The sequence below is a fragment of the Panulirus ornatus genome, chromosome 9 (genome assembly GCF_036320965.1).
Source record: "Panulirus ornatus isolate Po-2019 chromosome 9, ASM3632096v1, whole genome shotgun sequence".
Taxonomy (NCBI): Eukaryota; Metazoa; Arthropoda; class Malacostraca; order Decapoda; family Palinuridae; genus Panulirus; species Panulirus ornatus.
In genome coordinates, this window is record NC_092232.1 from 55,969,742 (window position 1) to 55,992,650 (window position 22,909).

General features: G+C 46.7%; 1 protein-coding gene across 6 annotated transcripts in view; it reads right to left on the minus strand.

The window, feature by feature from the left end:
* shn (zinc finger schnurri) overlaps positions 1-6,189 on the minus strand; it is a 268,460-nt gene extending 262,271 nt beyond the window's left edge. For all 6 annotated transcript variants that reach the window (XM_071665262.1, XM_071665263.1, XM_071665257.1 and 3 more), the window contains exon 1: positions 5,723-6,189. The gene's annotated coding sequence lies outside the window, so the exon portion shown is untranslated. The remainder of the gene's footprint in view (positions 1-5,722) is intronic.
* Between the last annotated feature and the right edge of the window lie 16,720 nt (positions 6,190-22,909).

The following is a 22,909-nucleotide window of genomic DNA, read 5'->3' on the forward strand; positions in this document are numbered from 1 at the left end:
AGGTCAACCTCAACCTACTCATGAGGTAGGTCGATGTCAGGTCTACCTCAACCTACTCATGAGGTACGTCGACGTCAGGTCTACCCCAACCTGCTCATGAGGTTAGCCGACGTCAGGTCTACCTCAACCTACTCATGAGGTACGTCGAAGTCAGGTCCTCAACCTACTCATGACGTAGGTCGACGTCATCTAATCCAACCCACTCATGAGGTACGTCGACGTCAGGTCTAACCCAACCGTCTCGAGGTAGGTCGACGCCAGGTCTACCCAACCTACTCATGAGCTAAGTCGACATTACGTCTACCTCAACCTACTCATAAGGTAGGTCGATGTCAGGTTTACCTCAACCTACTCATGAGGTACGTCGACGTCAGGTCTACTCCAACCTACTCATGACGTAGATCGACGTCAGGTCTACCTCAACCTACCCATGAGGTAGGTCGACGTCAGGTCTACCTCAACCTACTCATGAGGTACGTCGTCAAGTTTACCTCAACCTACTCATGAGGTAGGTCGACGTCAGGTTTACCTCAACCTCCTCATAAGGCACGTGGATGTCAGGTATACCTCAACCTACTCATGAGGCAGGTCGACGTCAGGTCTACCTCAACCTACTCATGACATAGGTCGTCAGGTCTACCTCAACCTACTCATGAGGTACGTCGACGTCAGGTCTACCTCAACCTACTCATGAGGAATGTCGACGTCAGGTCTACCTCAACCTCATGAGGCACGTGGAGGTCAGGTCTACCTCAACCTACTCATGAGGTAGGTCGACGTCAGGTCTACCCGCACCTACTCATGAGGTAGGTCGACGTCAGGTCTACCTCAACCTACTCATTACGAAGCTCGACGTCAGGTCTACTCCAACCTACTCATGACGTAGATCGACGTCAGGTCAACCTCAACCTACCCATGAGGTAGGTCGACGTCAGGTCTACCTCAACCTACTCATGAGGTACGTCGTCAGGTTTACCTCAACCTACTCATGAGGTAGGTCGACGTCAGGTCTACCTCAACCTCCTCATGAGGTACGTGGAGGTCAGATCTACCTCAACCTACTAATGAGGTAGGTCGACGTCAGGTCAGCCTCAACCTACTCATGAGGTACATCGACGTCAGGTCTACCTCAACCTACTCATGAGGTACGTCGACGTCAGGTCTACCTAAACCTACTCATGAGGTACGTCGACGTCAGGTCTACTTCAACCTACTCATGAGGTACGTCGGTCAGGTCTACCCCAGCCTACTCATGAGGTACGTCGACGTCATGTCTACCCCAACCTACTCATGAGGTACGTCGAGGTCAGGTCTACCCGAACCTACTCATGAGGTACGTCGACGTCAGGTCTACCCCAACCTACTCATGAGGTAGGTCGACGTCAGGTCTACCTCAACCTAGTCATGAGGGACGTCGACGTCAGGTCTACCTCAACCTACTCATGAGGTACGTCGACGTCAGAACTACCTCAACCTACTCTTGAGGTATGTTGACGTCAGGTCTACCTTAACCTACTCATGAGGTACGTCGACGTCAGGTCTACCTCGACCTACTCATGAGGTTCGTCGACATTAGGTATACCTCAACCTACTCACGAGGTACGTCGACGTCAGGTCTACCCGAACCTACTCATGAGGCAGGTCGACGTCAGGTTTACCTCAACCTACTCATGAGGTAGGTCGACGTCAGGTCTATCCGAACCTACTCATGAGGTACGTCGACGTCAGGTCTACCTCAACCTACTTATGAGGTACGTCGACGTCAGGTCTACCTCGACCTACTCATGAGGTTCGTCGACGTTAGGTATACCTCAACCTACTCACGAGGTACGTCGACGTCAGGTCTACCTCAACCTACTCATGAGGTACGTCGACGTCAGGTTTACCTCAACCTACTCATGAGGTAGGTCGACGTCAGGTCTACCAGAACCTACTCATGAGGTACGTCGATGTCAGGTCTACCTCAACCTACTTATGAGGTACGTTGACGTCAGGTCTGCCTAAACCTACTCATGAGGTACGTCGACGTCAGGTCTACCCGAACCTACTCATGAGGTACGTCGACGTCAGGTCTACCCCAACCTACTCATGAGGTAGGTCGACGTCAGGTCTACCTCAACCTGCTCATGACGCAGGTCGACATCAGGTCTACCTCAACATACTCATGAGGTACGTCGACGTCAGGTCTACCCCAGCAACATGTGAAAAGACATCTTACGATCCCCTCCCCCCGCCACTTTGGGGTCCACCTCCACTCGGATGGTTTCATATAAAAAGCAAATGTTTGTAGGTGCGCGTGTGTGTGTGTGTGTGTGTGTGTGTGTGTGTGAGAGAGAGAGAGAGAGAGAGAGAGAGAGAGAGAGAGAGAGAGAGAGAGAGAGAGAGAGAGAGAGAGAGAGGTACAGAAGGGCATCACAAACATCTTTGACTGTCTCTCTTAATGAGCAGAAAACTTTTTTTTTGTTCCTCAACACAAACCTTTAACAGTAGAGTGAATTATCTTTAAGGTTCTCAGAAGCCCAGTACCAGGAATATGACACACACACACACACACACACACACATACACACTTAAGGAAAATGTTTATGATTAGAGTGTTTTGAGAAGAACGGAGTTAAGGGTCTCTCTCTCTCTCTCTCTCTCTCTCTCTCTCTCTCTCTCTCTCTCTCTCTCTCTCTCTCTTCCTGAGCGCTGGGTGAGCGCCGGTGGTGTATAAGGTTAGCTGAGCTCAAGAGGGAAGGGGGGTAGCGCTCAGGTCTGGCACAGGTGACCCGGACTCCCCTCTCCTCCCTACCCCGTACCTCTGCCTTGTCGTGAGGGGGGGGGGAGGGGAGGCGGGGGGTCATCCCAAGGCCGCCGAAGTCGACCATGCCTCGCCGTCAAGAGCCCTGTGGTCGCTCAGCCCTCGACTACATATATACAGACAGACCCTCACCCCACAGCACATGTTCGCCCTCAATCGATCCCCTCAGCCCTTCGCAGCTTCGGAGCTTTTGATGGAGGTTCCTCCTCCTGCCGTAGCACCCCTGGGGTAACACCCTAGGCCTGTAGAGCGAGGCCTAGTCATAATAAGCCTCACGTCTACACGCGGAGGAGTCAAACATCGGCCGGGCCCGAGTCTCGGGTTACAGCGGGTCCGGGTCTGGTTGAGGAGTGGTGAGAGGTGTGGTTTAGGTAGCTGACTACCGGCCTGACACTCACGACCTGTGGGGCACCTACGCCATTCTGACCCATCGGCCGTCGCGCGACGAGTCGCCCTCCCCCTCCTCTTATCCAGCCCAAGGGGTCACAACGCCGTCCTCAAAAGGTCAAATCTTACCTCGGTGGACCGCGCTGGGTTAAGGGCTGTAAAGATACCAGCCACAAGCCACTGAATGACGGAGCGTGTGCATGACACCGTCATGCCTCCACAATGACACTGAGCTGTACCTTCTCCCCTCCCAATGAATGAAGAGACCCTATGACGTGGGCACATCCCTTACCCCACACACACATATAAACATTGACTCCTCTGAACTTGCCGAACATATGTAAACACTTCATGTACTTCCCACTGGAACACTATTGACAAGCATCGATTTGCGGCTTCCCTTCTCCCCACCAGTGGAAAAAGGTGGGGGGGGGGGGGGGGAACGAACCCAGGCACCCAAACATGATTCAACCGATCAGAATATGCAGATGTGCCGCGCGCCGACAATCAACAGGAAGTAAATAAACACACAAGCCATTCCCCTCGATAATTAAGTGACACTGACAATCAATGTGACCCTTTTTCTGCGGGACTTTGACATGAAATGATCAGCCTCAGACCAGAAATAACAGACATCCACCTCCACGGGTTCTTAGTGGACTACTAAACCGTCTGTGAACCGATAATAATGTTCACTCTCAATAAACTGACTCATTCATATAATACTCATTCTGTGCATCCATCCCAGCCTGAGTCTTGTGCACGCATCGCACACAAACATTTCCAGCGCGAATCCCAAACACTCTGATCTCTATGAATTCAAACTCCTCATGCATTGTCTAAGGACCCTGACACTCCTCATACATCGTATGTGGACCCTAAGACTCCTCATGCATCATATGTGGACCCTATCTCTCAATCTTCTACCTATGTAAGAACCCTTCAAACATTTCATCTCTGGATTCTAAACCACAGTTGTATGTGAACCCTTTCACAAAAGCGAGAAATTTTTCTCTGCATATACACAAATACCAACTAGTCTTACAGAACCTTGTTTACACTACAGTACACCCTTCCTATCCGTCTGTGGAAGATTGTTTATACCAATGTATATCTGTCATTGTTTGAGGACCCTTGTTTACACTAACCCTACTGACACCATCAATGGACCTTTGTTTACTATACCCCAGCCGAAACTGTGGATCCTTGTTTACCCTTGTACAAATTATGTAGATCTTTGTTTACAATACCCTTCAGACATTGTCTTTTTAGCCTTATTTATAAGAAATCTACAGACAACGTATTACACTCTTGTTTACTATACCTCACAAACACTGAGAACATTTTGTTTATATCCCTGCAGACATTGTCTACGTACCTTTGTTTACAATGGTTTAGCCCTAGACATTGTCGGGGGCGCTTATTTATCACAGCCCTATAGGCAGTCTGGGAGCCGTTGTTCACTAAAGTCCTACATACATTACGTGAGTCGTTGTTAACTATATCCCTAAAGACACTGTCTGTAGACCCTTGTTTACTTTGTCTCAACAGACATTTTCTGAGAACCCTTGTGACGCTCTAAAAGCTCATTTACAGTACCTGTAACAAAATCATCTGTGGACTATTTACTATACTCCTCCTGACACCTGTGAGTTCTTGTTTGCTTTGCCCATTCTGACGCAGTCAGCGGATCCTTGCTTACAGAAGTTTCCTACAACTGACTCATCGAAGTATTACCAGTTGTGAAACCCAGCGATCACAGTTTTCCGTCTGTTGTCTCCAATGTCATTAGGCATACCTCTCCATACTTAACTTCCCTCATACTATAGTACGGGCATCTCAAAATAGCAATTTCTATCATCTGGTAAAGTTTCTGGCGAAAACATTCACTAAGGAAGCACTGAAACATACGTTTTCAGGGCTTATTACTACTTTATGAGACTCGAGACATCCACAGCACCATCCTTCAACCCTCCCTATCCCTCCACCAGCACGTTCCTATGAGCAGTCTCCCTCCCCAATTGCCCCCTGCACAACCCCCTTCCATTCCCTCGCCTTCATAGGTTCACAGGGTACTGAGCTCCGGTAGGCCAGGTCCGACGCTCAATGGCGTCTACTGCTCCCATGCAAGGGTTGAATACTTCAGCTCCATAGCGTGTGGAGGGCAGACAGTGAGGGCGTGTGTTCCAACGACACATGGCAGGGGAGGGGGAGGGATAATACTTGACTGTTGTATGACGCCCAGGAAGAGGCAACGGAAATTTGCACAGGGAGCAATAGCAACACCACCAGGTGCCCTGCGCAGATGTCAGGGATGCTAAATTAACTGTACACATGGCGCGACCACCCCCGACAACCGACACACACACACACACACACACCTAGAAATGTGAACTACAATGAGTAAAATCCCGCATAACCAAGAACGGACCATGACTTAACACACACACGACACCTGTTCAACTTGTCAAGGAAAATTTGCAAACAGGGCTCCCCTGCAGGCCAATAAACTTACCCATCTCGGTTACTTACCCAGTGTGGTAGTTGTGGTGTGTGGTGCGAGGCACACGTCAGCTGCACCGCCGTCCGACTCCACCTAGTCCAGAATACACGTTTTACCCAATATTGACGACCTTCTTATACTTTACACTCCTCACTGCCGTACTAGCCGTCCTGCTTCAGGATTTGTACACGATCTGAGATATGATGCAGCTACGAAAGGTAGTGGAATTTGATGGAACACAAAATTGTTCAAGTGGTTCACTTGCTAAGCTTAGCCAAAGTAGAATAAACCGCTATTTATTCTTGCTGTATGCACTTCCCTTACACTGACATTGCTTATATCCACATAAACTTTACACAAACTATATACTGAAAGATATATATGCATTTGCATATGCACACAACATAAAGAAATGAAGGTATATTTATGGGTATAACGCAACGTTCCCCACAACAACCTCCATCTAACACAACTAAGGGCAAACTGTACTCTGCTCTCTTCACTAACTCTCGCGCATGTCACTTACCTCACTCCAGCCACCATACTTAAACACCTAAAACGTTTAGATGAACACTAGTCCAATCGAAACTCATCGCTAGACACAGAAAATCTAGGAAATATCCCGAAAATGAGAAGGAAATTAGGAGAATGGAGAGGATAAGCACGAGGTTGGTGAGAGTTAGTCAAAGGTTGGAGGGAAGCCCCTGCTCGAAGCGGCGCCACACTGTCCATGAATGTAAGCGGTGTTGACGTAACTCAGGCGATGTTTGGCAAGATTTGGAGAGGTTTTATAATGTTTCATCTGTACATTAATACCTCCGTCGAAACTGCTATGGCCAACTGCATACCCCCTGCACACGAGATGTTCGAGTTAGGTGAAAACATTTTACATGATGTTGGTTTACGGCTTAAGAATGTCTTTACGTACAAGATTGGAAAGATTAACTTACATATTTAATGTAAACAACCCAGAATGAAAGACAATTTCCCTCAAGTTAAAACGTTCGTGTCGCTGGGCCCATGATTGCCAACCTTAAAATATCATGGTGTCCCCAGCCAGCACGGTGTATGTGTGTGTGTGTGTGTGTGTGTGTGTGTGTTGGGCTTACCCTTCCCCTCCAACTCCAATTACTCCCTCCCTGCCTCCCCCGATATCTCCCCCCTCAAAGCTCGTGCACCTCCACCTTGATTCAACCTCCACTTCCATTTACCCCACCCCACCTCCTACACCATCCATAAAGGATATTTAAATGCGCCGTTGACCTGACTTGCCTCTTTTTTCTCTCCATTCAAGACTTCATTTCTGCAGACGCCTGTGCTGTGCCCAGCTCCGAAGACATTGCCTCACACACACCCACCTTAATTCGTTTTCCTTATGTTACCATTATCCTCTTGCGACGTCCACTCCTGCTTTGAGTGTGGTATTTTCCTTCGTTTCTTTCATCTCAAATAGTACTTCCACTAAGCAATGGAGTCATATCCTAGGATTTCTGTTTCCCTCTCTCTCTCTCTCTCTCTCTCTCTCTCTCTCTCTCTCTCTCTCTCTCTCTCTCTCTCTCTCTGCAACGATTCTGTCGTTCATAGCTCCCCTGTTGAGCCTTGGCCACTGCCGTATCGTCTGTCATCTTTGTAACACCTGCCCCTCAAAACACCCTCCTAGCTATCCAGACTGCACCTCCCTCCCTCCGTAATGCACACACACACACACACACACACACACACACACACACACACACACGTGTTTCTTTTTCCATGTATGTAATATTCCTGACACATCACATTACAACTCCCTTCATCCGTCCGTTGATTCTCACAAGACCCATATGGTCTTGTAAGTAAATGTCTCGAATCAACTGAAGATTCACTCTCAGAGGCAGACTCAGTTATTCCCGTGATGTGGGGTTAATATAGTACTCCCGCCCTAAACTTAACTCGTAATGCTCGGCAGGTCATATGCCTTCCGTGTGGCCGTTGGCAACTTAAGAATGAATCTTTGTGATCTCTTTCTCTACACCGCTAAGTTTTTTGAAAGTCCTCTACTTATAATTGTCCACCAGCGACGACCTGCCCACTTGTTTGAAAGGCAGGTTAACCACCTTCTATCTTCCTTGTTTTCTCTTTACTTTTCTGTCCCATTGACCTTTTTTTGTTTGGTTGATGGCCTGCCATCGTTAAGCACCTCGACTGTGTCTGGAGCGTTTGACGTAAATATGCAATGCACTTAGGATGAAGTCATCAATGTACAGGAGAGTAGTGTGTGTGAAGACAGCAGTGTATAAGGTGAGGACCACAATGTATGTGGTGAGAATAGCAATGTATGAGATAACAATGTATGAGGGATAAGGACAGAAATATATGAGGGTTGAGGACAGCAATGTATAGTACTGAATATGTATGGGGTGAGTACATCAATATATGTGGGAATATGAGGGTTGAGGACAGCAATGTATGGTACTGAATATGTACTGGGTGAGTACATCAATATATGTGGGAAAAGGACAACAGTATTTGGGGGTGACGACATCAATATATGTGGACGGTGAGGGCAACGGTGTATGAGGGATGAAGACAGAATTGTATAAGGGGTGAGGATAGCAACGTATGAGGGGTGAGTACAGTAAAGTAAGAGAGATGAAGACCTCTGCATATAAGGAGTGAGGATAGCAATGTATGGGTGGGAGGACAACAATATAAAAGGCGTGAGGACAAAAATGTATGAGAGATGAGGACAGCAATTTATGAGGGGTGATGATACCAATGTATGACGGATGACGATGGCAATGTATGAGGGATGACGGTAGCAATGTATGGCCGGTGAGGAGAGCAATATATGGGGGAGGGGAAAGACAGCAGTGTATGAGTGGGTGAGTATAGCAATGTATGAGGGTGAGGAGAGAGGGAGGATAACCAATGAGGAGCTGGAAGGCAAGAAAGAGCTATACCACAGGTCACCTTTAAGGTCATTCTTGCTCATATTAATAATGGATGTTCAGCAAAGAGAGCTAGAGAGTTGGTAGTATGGCAGCTTTAGGGTTAGTACTATAGCATCTTTAGGAGCTTAGTACTATGGCAGGTCTAGAGTTAGTACTATGGCAGGTCTAGAGTTAGTGCTATGGCAGGTCTAGAGTTAGTGCTATGGCAGGTCTAGAGTTAGTACTATGGCAGGTCTAGAGTTAGTACTATGGCAGGTCTAGAGTTAGTGCTATGGCAGGTCTAGAGTTAGTGCTATGCAGGACTAGAGTTTGTACTAGGCAGTCTAAGTATCTATGGCAGGTCTAGAGTTGTGCTAGGCAGGTCTAGAGTTAGTACTATGCAGTCTAGATTGTACTATGGCAGGTCTAGTTCATGCAGTCTAAGTTATACTATGGCAGTCTAGTTTGTACTATGCAGGCTAAGTTAGTACATGCAGTCTAAGTTGTACTATGGCAGGTCTAGAGTTTGTACTATGGCAGGTCTAGAGTTTAGTACTATGGCAGGTCTAGAGTTAGTACTATGGCAGGTCTAGAGTTGTACTATGGCAGGTCTAGAGTTTGTACTATGGCAGGTCTAGAGTTTGTACTATGGCAGGTCTAGAGTTAGTACTATGGCAGGTCTAGAGTTAGTGCTATGGCAGGTCTAGAGTTTGTACCATGGCAGGTCTAGAGTTAGTACTATGGCACGTCTAGAGTTAGTACTATGGCAGGTCTAGAGTTAGTACTATGGCAGGTCTAGAGTTAGTACTATGGCAGGTCTAGAGTTAGTGCTATGGCAGGTCTAGAGTTAGTACTATGGCAGGTCTAGAGTTAGTACTATGGCAGGTCTAGAGTTAGTGCTATGGCAGGTCTAGAGTTTGTACTATGGCAGGTCTAGAGTTAGTACTATGGCAGGTCTAGAGTTAGTGCTATGGCAGGTCTAGAGTTTGTACCATGGCAGGTCTAGAGTTAGTACTATGGCAGGTCTAGAGTTTGTACCATGGCAGGTCTAGAGTTAGTACTATGGCAGGTCTAGAGTTAGTACTATGACAGGTCTAGAGTTTGTACTATGGCAGGTCTAGAGTTAGTACTATGGCAGGTCTAGAGTTAGTACTATGGCAGGTCTAGAGTTAGTACTATGGCAGGTCTAGAGTTTGTACTATGGCAGGTCTAGAGTTAGTACTATGGCAGGTCTAGAGTTAGTACTATGGCAGGTCTAGAGTTTGTACTATGGCAGGTCTAGAGTTTGTACTATGGCAGGTCTAGAGTCAGTACAATGACAACTCTAGGGTTAATGATATGGTAACTCTAGGGTCAGTGCGATGGCAATTCTTTTGATTATTTAGTAAGAACATGGTAGTCAGAGACGGGTTAAACAGTTCTTGTATTAGATGACGGGTTAGAGTACAAACCTCATTTAACCCAACCTAACGGAACCTAGTAAAGCCTAGTATAGCATAGCATAGCCTAGCATAGCCTAGCCTAGCATAACTGAACCAAACCGAGCCTAGCATAACCTAATCTAACCCAACCCAACCCAAGCTAACCTAACCTAGTCTAACCTAGCTTAACCTAGCCTAGCATAGCATAATTAAAGCGTAATTTAACCAAACCGAAACCAAGAAAAAAAAGTTGGTTGGGGGAGGGGGTGAATCTTCAGGTGATCCTTTTCCTCTCTTATCCAAGACACTGTGGTCTGTTCTCTCCAGTGATGCTCACCTGACCAAAATTCACCTCGAATTTCTTACCTCTTTCAGTTACTGTTCTCACTCACAACTGGAATTTCTGTCTTGGCTTTCTTAGCTCACCATTGATTCACGCTTTTCTTACTCAGCACTAGAGCTAAATAAACAATCACTAGCACCTGAACAAGCTGACTGGAATAACTAAGGTAACTTCTTTTTTGACTTTCCTTGGGTAAATTACTGTCTCTTGTATGGTGATGCTTCTGTTTCCGCCAAACGCATGGCAGCGGTTATTCTTGTAGGAATAGAAACATTTGTTCCCTCTTCATCCAGTCTATAGTTCAACCGTTCTTGTTCCGAGGCCATTTAGGCAAAGAATTAGACATAACGGGCATGGAAATACTCTCCTTCCTCTGGCTCCCATTCAGCCTTTATCATTGCCCGTAATCGTTGCAAGCAGTGAGGCGAAGCTTTCCTTTATTCAAAGGAAGTGCGATAACCTCTCCTCATCATCCACTCATACGTCTTTCTGGTCTCTAGCTGAGGGCATCTTTAACAACATCTTTTGCTCTACCTTTCCTTCACTTTTTCGTTCTGACGGTACTATAGCTGTCTATCCTGTTGACAAAGCAACTCTGGTTCCCGTTTCTCCCGCAACTCCATCTTGGATGACTCTAACATTCCTTCATCCCCTGATGCTCCTCTTGCTAAGCATATGCCTCTTCCGTAATCTCTATTCAGACTGTTCGAAAAGCGCTTCTTTCTCTCGACACAAGCAAGGCTTATGGTCCTGATGGCATTCATCCCCGAGTACTGAAAGTGTGCCTCTAAACTTGCACATGTGCTTGCTCGTCTGTCCCGTTTCTATCTAAAAACCAAAACTTTTCCTTTTTCTCGGAAACATGCGTTGGTACATCCCATCCATGAGAAGAGTGACTGTTCTGACCCCTCTAACTATCGTCTTATTTCTTTGACATCTAATATTTCCAACGTCTTTGAATCCATCCTCAACTCCCATATCCTTAAACACCTCGAAAATCACAGTCTTCTCGCTGGTGATATTCTTTCCTATCCTACTAATGTCTGGTCATCATCCCTGAAAGATTTTGGGGAGTCATATGTAGTTGCCCTTTACATACCTAAGGCTTTTGATAGGGTGCGGCATCGGGGTTTCATCTCTATGCTCCCCTCTTTTGTATTACCTCCCTCACATTGCTCCTTCATATCTAGCTTCCTCTCCGGCTGGTCTATCTCGATGGAGGTTGATGGATCACCTTCCTTTCTTTTCTCCATCAACAGAGGTGTTCCTCGAGGTTCTGTCCTGTCCCCTACACTTATTCTCCTTTATTTTTTTCAAGGATTTCCTGTCTTCCACAAATAATCCAATGCATTCATACGGGAACCAAAGAGAGTTGGTTTGAGTTGCATTCATCCACATCCCTGAATTCTGCTCCAGCCGGGAGCGGCCAGCCCCACCCTGACCCGCCTCGTCTCGACTGTGACTGGCAGATATGGCCACGTATAATTCGTCTTGATTGGCCAAAGCCGGACTGTCACGCCTTCATCCCGACTGTGACTGGAGGAGGTTGGCTTAAGGTCCGGCCCTCAAACCGCCTAAGGCCCGATCCTACATCTTGACGGTGAAACGGTGATGCTCAGGAGGCGACCTTTCCCAGGCATGACCTCTTGGCTGACCCCAGTCATTTGGCTCCGCAGGCGAGGAAAAGTGACAGGCCTGTGTGACGGTCACGGCTTGAGTGACGATTCGGCGTGCGTGGGGGTGTGAAATCCCAGCTCAGATACCGGCGGCCCTGCTGGGAAGGCCGGCGTGGGAGCGGCCGAGTAATTTGTTGAGACCTGCGGGTCACCACACTGCCTACCTATAAGATACACATATAGAACACACAGGGTCGTAACAACCCCCGCCTTAAAGAAGGAAATTCCTGGAAGAGGAATTTTCTTATCTTAAGAGCGGGATAAACACTCTGCTAGTGCATTAAGTGTGCTCGCAATATGATGAATCTCTGAATTATACTCTTGAAGGAACAAGACCCACCTAGTTTACCTCTGACTCTTATCCCGGAATTTGTTAACATGCTTAAGGAGGAACATGGTAGTCAGTATACACACTGACAGGATTGTCTGAAGGGCACAAACATAGAGAAAGTGTTGTAATGCTAAGATCAAAGACAAAAGTCCCTTCTCAATAGTGAGGTAATCTGTTTGAACTTGATTAACATTCTTACCAAAGTAGCTCACAGGATGATCAACCCTTCTTCGTCCTCCTGCAAGAGGACAGCTCCAGCTCTTACATCACTGGCATGTACACCTAACTTGTTCAGAACCTGCAAAATAGAACTATCACGAAGCATGGCTTTTAATTAATGAGAGGCTGTCTCACTGCTCATTTCAAACATTTCTGTCATCTTTCTTCAATGAATTTGTGAGGTGGGGGAGCTGAAATCGTGGGAAAGTCGACGATGAACATCCTTTAGTATCCAACCTCACCCAGGAAACATCTCAGTTATCTTCAAGATCTGGGGGGGGGGGGGGGGGGGACATCTAGGGGATAAAGCTTGGATCTTTACTGTTAGTGGAAGGGGAGGACTGGTAGTCCTCGTTACCTTGCTCACTTGGTGGTAGTCGATAAAGTACCGATAGGTCCCGTTGGGCTTGGGTATAAGGGTTACGGACGAGCTCCACTGCGACTGACACGGCTCCATGAGATCGTGCGCCAGTATGTATGTAGTCTAGTCCTTCCTGAAGAATAGTTGCTCGTTGTGGACTTACCCGGTAAGGAACCTGTTCAATAGGCCGGATATCTCTCACAACTACATTTGAGTTCGTCAGGGAGACCCGTCCAGGTGAGCTTTGGCAGACCTCTGGGTAAGTCGACATCAGGCCAGACATCTCCACCTGTGGCTTCTCCGTCAAGTGCGAGATTTTTCACCCTTCCTGTCCACGCTTCCGTCAGATCCCCAGGTCCTCAGGGCATCCGTAGCTAGATCGTCCCCCTCGTTACACACAGTTCCCGCTGAAAGTTGGGTCTTGAAAGGGGGAGAATCATGATTAGAATTTGGTTGAAGCCTCAGTTGGGGTAGTAAGGCAACACCTCGTCGCCGGTCCCAAAGGTCCTCAATCGAGACAGTTTGTCATGCCAGTTCTTCATTCGATCCTGGGTTTCTTGAATTGGCCCGAGACAAATCATCAGCCTCACCCACTGACTCGTGTTCGGATTCCAAACCAGCACAGGAGGTATCACACAGCTTCTCCTCACTAGTTTCATCCTCAGAGGGTGTCCTCAGTTCCTCCGACTCAACGAAGTCCAGACCAGCAAAGAAGGCATCACACAGCTCTATTTCGCTGGTCTCGCTCTCAGAGAGTGGTTTCAGTCTCTCCATCTCAATGGTCATGTCCTCAGGCACACGGCCTGTCGTGCTATCTGCTATGGTCCTGGTATCTGCGTACTCTGGGATTGTCTCTGGTACTTCTTCCTCAGGTCGCGTTGTCTCCGTGGAGTCCACCGGTCTCGCAGGCAACACCAGCACTGGATTCATTTTTCCTCCCGCTAGGTCATTGCCGAACACAAAGTCCACTCTTGAGCATGGCCCGTAAAAAGATCTGTTTCCACACACACGTCGGCTAGTGGAGCTGCCTTGAGCCTCCACAGCCCGTCTAACAAGACTGGGTCTTCAGCCTCTCCTACTGGCACCAAGCCATCCAACATCAGGGACTGCAGGGTACCAGAATCCAACAATACGGTCACTTTTCATCGTATTCCACATCTAGTGACAAACCTTAAACAGGAATGCGTTGTAGTTCCCACGAAACGGACCCTCAACTACAGACTGATTGCCGCACTCGCATCCCCCCACTTTCCTGAGAGCAGGGTTAGCCTTACCGACAGTATTAGGCGTCCCTAAGTTGAGAAGACACTCACCGACCTACTCTTTGTAGTCTGGATTCCTTCAGCCTAGCCCAGCACTCCCTCACCTGGTGCCCAAGCTAGCCGCAATTAGAACACGCCCTAACCCTCTCGGAATTGTTGCTCTGACTCTTATGAGCCTCCGGCAAGGGGTCACCTTTAGACTCTTCGTGGGTCGTGCCCCAGCTCCCATAGTCTCCCATGTTACTGCTACAGACGAAGAGGTGCCTTCGATACACATGAAGAGCGTGATGGTGGAAATCTGTCATCCAAAATTGTTCTGTGGCCCAGAGCTAATATTATGGCAGCAGAGGCAACATCTCAGGGCCAGGATGGCAACATCTCAGGACCAGGATGGCAACATCCCAGGACCAGGATGGCAACATCCCAGGACCAGGATGGGAACATCCCAGGACCAGGATGGCAACATCTCAGGACCAGGATGGCAACATCCCAGGACCAGGATGGGAACATCCCAGGACCAGGATGGGAACATCTCAGGACCAGGATGGGAGTCAAGCTCCAGGATTCAAGATTCCACCTGACCAAGATGTGACAGTAAGTCTATTTCTGGTCCAGTCGTCTCCCACAGTGGAGGCAACCGCGTGAGCGCCGAGGACAGACGGCCAAGTTGGCCTGTCAGGCAATAATCATGAACTGTGACGTCATGCATAGGTAGGTATATTCTTAGATTTACGATTGCCAGCAGCCAAATGTTATTACGCTAGAGTAAGCGTCATTTGCCCCTTATAGTGACCGATATGGGAGGGGCAAAACATGCCCTGATTCAAGGTCCATCTTGGGGTTGAAAGGTAACTAGTGAGAAAGAAAATATTGTAGAATTGAATTCTCGGGCTCCAAAATTGTGTACAAACCTGAATATAAGATGTAGAAAGGCTATTGAAAGATGGGAAGACGACAGATGTTTGAGGGAAGAATAAAGTTATATGATCATAACGGACAATCCTCGATTGCCCGGTCGCCACACAGACCGGGTGGAAGCAGTGGCCCGAAGCATGGCTCGGCTCCCCGCCATGGGATCGGGGGCAACATGCAAGGCAGCTTGTGAGAACCGCATCCAAAATAACACCTGTAGAAGAGAGAGAGAGAGAGAGAGAGAGAGAGAGAGAGAGAGAGAGAGAGAGAGAGAGAGAGAGAGAGAGAGAGAGAGAGAGAGAGAGAGAGAGAGAGAGAGAGAAACAACAACGCGGCATACAGAGACGGGTGGTTTGAGGAGTTGCGATACCAGGAGAATAAGACGGAAGGCGGTTGATTCCAGTCTGGTTTATGAAGAAGTAGAGGATGAGCCACTGCAGACGTATGACCAGTACTCTATACTAGGGCTGATAAAAACCATGCATACATTAACATAGCCACTGGCTAACAAAGTAATTACGCCACTTATACAACGTCCTTAGCTATGGGGAATCTGTTTTGTGTTGTGTGGCGACTGGGGACTCGAGGATTGGCCGTTATGATAACGGATAGAATGGAATAGGATAGAATGGAGGATACACGATTATGCTCAACATGATTCACTGTATATTTTCACATTCATTTCAGCACACAATATGACGTTATTCTATTAATCCCATATCAGTGATGATCGCGTACTAGGAAACGTATGTATTAATCGTTTGAAACAGTCTTAAGCTTTTAAGATTAGCAGTTTCGGTAGGGATTTTAATATCATCGTTTTTAAAGCTGATAACCTTTTGCTTAGGTTGTCTTCACGTATCTCAACTCAGACGCTTTGTATAATACATTCTCACTGGCTGGAACTAACAGAAATGTTGTGGTAAGCACAAGAGACCAGAATATTCCATTTTGTATCTTATTCTTTAAATCTTTTTTGTTCGTTCGAAATTTTTGATTGATTCAGTTGAGAGAATGCGTTCTGGACCCGGTGACATCCTGGAGTGCCCACAACGAATTGTATCCCAGAGTCCTTCGGATCTACAACCTCAGCAAAACTGTCCACGTTTTAGCTGGAAATATGAAGCCGCTACTTCTCCTGGGACGTGTCGAGTTTGATTGAAAGATGGCTTTGGAGGGGATTTTGGTTGGTTATACCCATAATTCTTAGTCAAGTAGACACTCGCGAGGCCAGGAACTGTACCTGCAAACAATGAGTAAACAAATGAACACTGGAGAGGCTACATAGGCAGACGTGATACTTGACAAATGTCAGAGGCGATAGGTTGGTCGGCCGGGCTCTTACCTCACACGTACGCATTCTTGTTGTTGCCAACCCTTTTATACAGACTCAGAACCACTCAACTTTCAAGAGCCTTTATTATTATTATTTCTTTGTTTTTTTTCATTCACTTGGTGACGCTTCCCGTAAGTCTACTTACGTATTGTATTTAGTAAACCTGCATATATGGTGAGTGAGGATGTAAGGATCACTGATCGAACAGTCCGGCCAGTGAATCTGGGAGACAGACGGAAAGCTGTTGAGCAATGAGCATGTGGGTGGGAGGGAGGCGCCTCGGTGTGGGAGAGAGAGACGTCTGTGTGGGCCATGAAGCCCGCTGTGCATGATGGTGTCATTGTGCATTTGATTCCATATGGCTACCAATAAGCTGGAACTATCCGGGCAAGGAAGTAGGAAGGATCATATTTTTGTTATCGTAGTGTTTAAATTTAGAAAATTAATTGGATTAGAATTTTGTTCTACATTATCTGCTATTTTTTTTTCTAGTGAAATATTGAGAATGACGTCATTATCATTTCATAGAAGTGGAAACACTTCGGGAAACTTGGGCGCAATGCTCTCAGACAACAGACTAGGCACGGTATTTCTGGCTTCATTGAATGGGCTATCATCCGACTTCACTTTTATCATCTTGAAACATAGGTGACTAGCCTCTGCTGCGTTCGTGTATCTACTTGCTTGCTTGTTGTTGCTGCTCTTTGGGGAAATACGTTTGCAGTGTCACGGAGGCCCCCTAAGGCGTGAAGCTGAAGGAATGTAGTTCTGAAGAAGCCACTTCCTGTCAACACCAATATACTTGACAACGTGAACAGTAACCTCCGAGAGACGTGCCCATGGGTAACCAACATGGGGGCTGGGACAACCTCACGGGTGTGTTCCGTGGTCTTTTCTAAACTGATTTCTCTCGTCACAAACGCTGTACGTTGTACCTGCACGTTGTGTTGAAACTTTGTTACCGTCACCTATCGTTTGTATAGGAAATACTATATCATTAAAGATTAAAGGCATATATATATATATATATATAGTGATGGGTGATTTGAATGCAAAGGTGAGTAATGTGGCAGTTGAGGGAATAATTGGTATACATGGGGTGTTCAGTGTTGTAAATGGAAATGGTGAAGAGCTTGTAGATTTATGTGCTGAAAAAGGACTGATGATTGGGAATACCTGGTTTAAAAAGCGAGATATACATAAGTATACTTATGTAAGTAGGAGAGATGGCCAGAGAGCGTTATTGGATTACGTGTTAATTGACAGGCGTGCGAAAGAGAGACTTTTGGATGTTAATGTGCTGAGAGGTGCAACTGGAGGGATGTCTGATCATTATCTTGTGGAGGCTAAGGTGAAGATTTGTATGGGTTTTCAGAAAAGAAGAGTGAATGTTGGGGTGAAGAGGGTGGTGAGAGTAAGTGAGCTTGGGAAGGAGACCTGTGTGAGGAAGTACCAGGAGAGACTGAGTACAGAATGGAAAAAGGTGAGAACAATGGAAGTAAGGGGAGTGGGGGAGGAATGGGATGTATTTAGGGAATCAGTGATGGATTGCGCAAAAGATGCTTGTGGCATGAGAAGAGTGGGAGGTGGGTTGATTAGAAAGGGTAGTGAGTGGTGGGATGAAGAAGTAAGAGTATTAGTGAAAGAGAAGAGAGAGGCATTTGGACGATTTTTGCAGGGAAAAAATGCAATTGAGTGGGAGATGTATAAAAGAAAGAGACAGGAGGTCAAGAGAAAGGTGCAAGAGGTGAAAAAAAGGGCAAATGAGAGTTGGGGTGAGAGAGTATCATTAAATTTTAGGGAGAATAAAAAGATGTTCTGGAAGGAGGTAAATAAAGTGCGTAAGACAAGGGAGCAAATGGGAACTTCAGTGAAGGGCGCAAATGGGGAGGTGATAACAAGTAGTGGTGATGTGAGAAGGAGATGGAGTGAGTATTTTGAAGGTTTGTTGAATGTGTTTGATGATAGAGTGGCAGATATAGGGTGTTTTGGTCGAGGTGGTGTGCAAAGTGAGAGGGTTAGGGAAAATGATTTGGTAAACAGAGAAGAGGTAGTGAAAGCTTTGCGGAAGATGAAAGCCGGCAAGGCAGCAGGTTTGGATGGTATTGCAGTGGAATTTATTAAAAAAAGGGGGTGACTGTATTGTTGACTGGTTGGTAAGGTTATTTAATGTATGTATGACTCATGGTGAGGTGCCTGAGGATTGGCGGAATGCGTGCATAGTGCCATTGTACAAAGGCAAAGGGGATAAGAGTGAGTGCTCAGATTACAGAGGTATAAGTTTGTTGAGTATTCCTGGTAAATTATATGGGAGGGTATTGATTGAAAGGGTGAAGGCATGTAGAGAGCATCAGATTGGGGAAGAGCAGTGTGGTTTCAGAAGTGGTAGAGGATGTGTGGATCAGGTGTTTGCTTTGAAGAATGTATGTGAGAAATACTTAGAAAAGCAAATGGATTTGTATGTAGCATTTATGGATCTGGAGAAGGCATATGATAGAGTTGATAGAGATGCTCTGTGGAAGGTATTAAGAATATATGGTGTGGGAGGAAAGTTGTTAGAAGCAGTAAAAAGTTTTTATCGAGGATGTAAGGCATGTGTACGTGTAGGAAGAGAGGAAAGTGATTGGTTCTGAGTGAATGTAGGTTTGCGGCAGGGGTGTGTGATGTCTCCATGGTTGTTTAATTTGTTTATGGATGGGGTTGTTAGGGAGGTGAATGCAAGAGTTTTGGAAAGAGGGGCAAGTATGAAGTCTGTTGGGGATGAGAGAGCTTGGGAAGTGAGTCAGTTGTTGTTCGCTGATGATACAGCACTGGTGGCTGATTCATGTGAGAAACTGCAGAAGCTGGTGACTGAGTTTGGTAAAGTGTGTGAAAGAAGAAAGTTAATAGTAAATGTGAATAAGAGCAAGGTTATTAGGTACAGTAGGGTTGAGATTGAAGTCAATTGGGAGGTAAGTTTGAATGGAGAAAAACTGGAGGAAGTAAAGTGTTTTAGATATCTGGGAGTGGATCTGGCAGCTGATGGAACCATGGAAGCGGAAGTGGATCATAGGGTGGGGGAGGGGGCGAAAATCCTGGGAGCCTTGAAGAATGTGTGGAAGTCGAGAACATTATCTCGGAAAGCAAAAATGGGTGTGTTTGAAGGAATAGTGGTTCCAACAATGTTGTATCGTTGCGAGGCGTGGGCTATGGATAGAGTTGTGCGCAGGAGGATGGATGTGCTGGAAATGAGATGTTTGAGGACAATGTGTGGTGTGAGGTGGTTTGATCGAGTAAGTAACGTAAGGGTAAGAGAGATGTGTGGAAATAAAAAGAGCGTGGTTGAGAGAGCAGAAGAGGGTGTTTTGAAATGGTTTGGGCACATGGAGAGAATGAGTGAGGAAAGATTGACCAAGAGGATATATGTGTCGGAGGTGGAGGGAACGAGGAGAAGTGGGAGACCAAATTGGAGGTGGAAAGATGGAGTGAAAAAGATTTTGTGTGATCGGGGCCTGAACATGCAGGAGGGCAAGGAATAGAGTGAATTGGATCGATGTGGTATACCGGGGTTGACGTGCTGTCAGTGGATTGAATCAGGGCATGTGAAGCGTCTGTGGTAAACCATGGAAAGCTGTGTAGGTATGTATATTTGCGTGTGTGGACGTATGTATATACATGTGTATGGGGGTGGGTTGGGCCATTTCTTTCGTCTGTTTCCTTTCGCTACCTCGCAAACGCGGGAGACAGCGACAAAGCAAAAAAAAAAAAAAAAAAATCTTTCATACTATTCGCCATTTCCCGCCTCAGCGAGGTAGCGTTAAGAACAGAGGAATGGGCCTCTGAGGAAGCATCCTCATCCGGCCCCCTTCTCTGTTCCTTCCTTTAGAAAATTAAGAAAAGAAAAAAAAAATGAGAGGGGAAGAATTCCAGCCCCCCGCTCCCTTCCCTTTTAGTCGCCTTCTACGACACGCAGGGAATACGTGGGAAATATTCTTTCTCCCCTATCCACAGGGATATATATATATATATATATATATATATATATATATATATATATCCGCACGTTAAACGTATTTGAATCTCACTAAGAATCAGAGTTACAAGACGCTTGTCCTGCAAATGATTTTCCTCGTCTGACTTTGTATCGGTATCAGGTTAGGTTCAAAGCTGTGAACATGAACTCACATCTTGTCATCAGTCCTCGGTATACTGTAGAAGGAGGGGAAGAGTTGCAGATGTAATTACCAGTCTAATGCTAGGATAAATGTACATATAGCGCTTTGGCCTGTCTGTAGATGTTAATCATATGAATTGTAAAGTTTGTGGTCAAAGATTTGGACAGAGATTAGAATACTATGTCTTAAAATGTGAAAAAAGAAATAGAGCATTTCAGTGATAGGCCCAAACAAACCGTCAAAGAAATGTCCCAGTATCTTCTTGTTGATAAAAGATTTTGCATCTAAGTATAAACTTAACGTATGAGACTATGCAATGTGTGTCACAAAGTTCAGATAACGAATCAATTCTGTAACATACAATGTAGTATCAACCCACTGGGGTCTGACTAAGACCCTTTGTGATCTTTGTAATCCTTTTGCGCTACCGCTCACAGGATGGACATGGGGTGCATAATAAATTTGCCGGGGTTACCGGTACTAATCAAATTGTTGTGGCCTTAGACACAGGACGGATCTCTTGTTGAAGGCATCCAAGGCCTTGAAGGCGTTCGGGACGGGATGCTGGGCCATCCTGTGCGTCCCTCCTGATGAAAGGGCTTGAGGCTTCTGGCAGTAAGCAGATCTTGATAAAATACTGGTAGGAGATTTCATTCAAATGGCTGGGCCTCTGCAGTCGATGCTCTGCCTCGCAAAAGAAAATACAGGCATACGACTATCACTGCAGGCAGTGGGAGCCGCTGGGAGACACACATCACCTCTTGAACGGTGGTCACAGTCGTCCGCTGGCTGGGGTGAGATACTCCACAAGGATGTAGCTTGGGGCCCCTTATACAAAACTGGTTTGATAGTTTCTTATTGTGTATTACTATTTGTGTGGCGCTCTGAGAAACTCCTTGGGACGTACATCCGTCAAACACACACGCACGCGCACGCTCACGTACACCCCCACACAGACACGCACATATACACATGCGCACGTCTATATGCCAACAAACCATCATTATGATGACGATGTGAACATACGTTTTCTTCCCAGAATGGCGCTATGGCTTCTGCGAAGGGGACCCCTTGGTGGACCTTGTCTCTGAGATGATCCAAGATGGATGATCAGATGTGTAACGTGAGCTGCTGCCGAGCGGTGAAGGTGTCTGACAGGCAGGCAGGCAGGAAGGGGCCCGGTCGTGAGTGTCCGCTACGGTCCCGGGCGTACACCCCACCTTCACAGGACGTTACCCCCTTCACGTGGACGTTCCCCCCCCCATCCCCTGGACAGTACCCATACCCCCTTGGACTGCCTCTCCTTTCTTCCCCCTGGACGTATACAAGCGTATTCCTTCAAGAACTCTGAACTTGCCGGGTATGCATCCTGCCAAGGATAAGACTCGATGGAACAGACAACACCTGCCTACGTCTGCTGCATTAGAGATATCGCTTCAGACTCTTCGGTATGAGAAATGGTCGCAACTTTAATCAGATACTTGAATTTTCAATGGCATACCACTCATCAAAGGGGAGGACTGGAATGATCACTTCTTCACACAATAGATTTGCCGGGGTTACTTGCACAAATCAATTCCCATCTTAACAAAAGGAGGCCGTGAAGGGGGCTCGTTGCTCCTGTAGAAACTGTTTTCATAGAGAAAAAGCTGTGCTGCTGACGATGGACATGCTAGTGTGCTCCGAGGACCTGTGTCTTCAGGCGTTTCTGAAGCAGGAGGAGTAGGGGCTGACTTGACGATGACCCTGATGAATCTAATGGGCGGTGACCACGGCGGACACGCGCCGTCCTCTCCCCTCCTCTGCCCTGGGTCTGCACGTGACCCAATCATCGGCTAGGGTGAAGTCGCCCTCATCAACCTGTCGGACAGGGTGCAGCCTTCCGGCATGGGGGTGGGGGGTAGACCTTGTGTGTGTGGGAGATGACGCCACCCTCACGAGGATGGGAGGAGCGGGCAGCACCGAGTGCGTGAGAGGCGGGACGTCAGTTACTACAGTCCCTACGTACCTACGAGTACTTACGCCATGATTGAAAACTGTTCTTCAGTTGCTGCACACCTTTACATGATATCGTTGATCTAAGCTTCATCTTGGACTGACCTCAACCATATGTATAGTTTTCTTTTAAATGCTTCTCTCGCTGCTCCAGGTATTTTCTATTTCCCTTGTCATTAAAATGAAAAATCTTTCCAGATTTCTTGGCTGGACTGGTGACTGTCTTATGTCTTGCTGGAGCATACTTAATGGTTATTCATCTTCCGCACTGATATGCTTTTAGGTCAACTACAT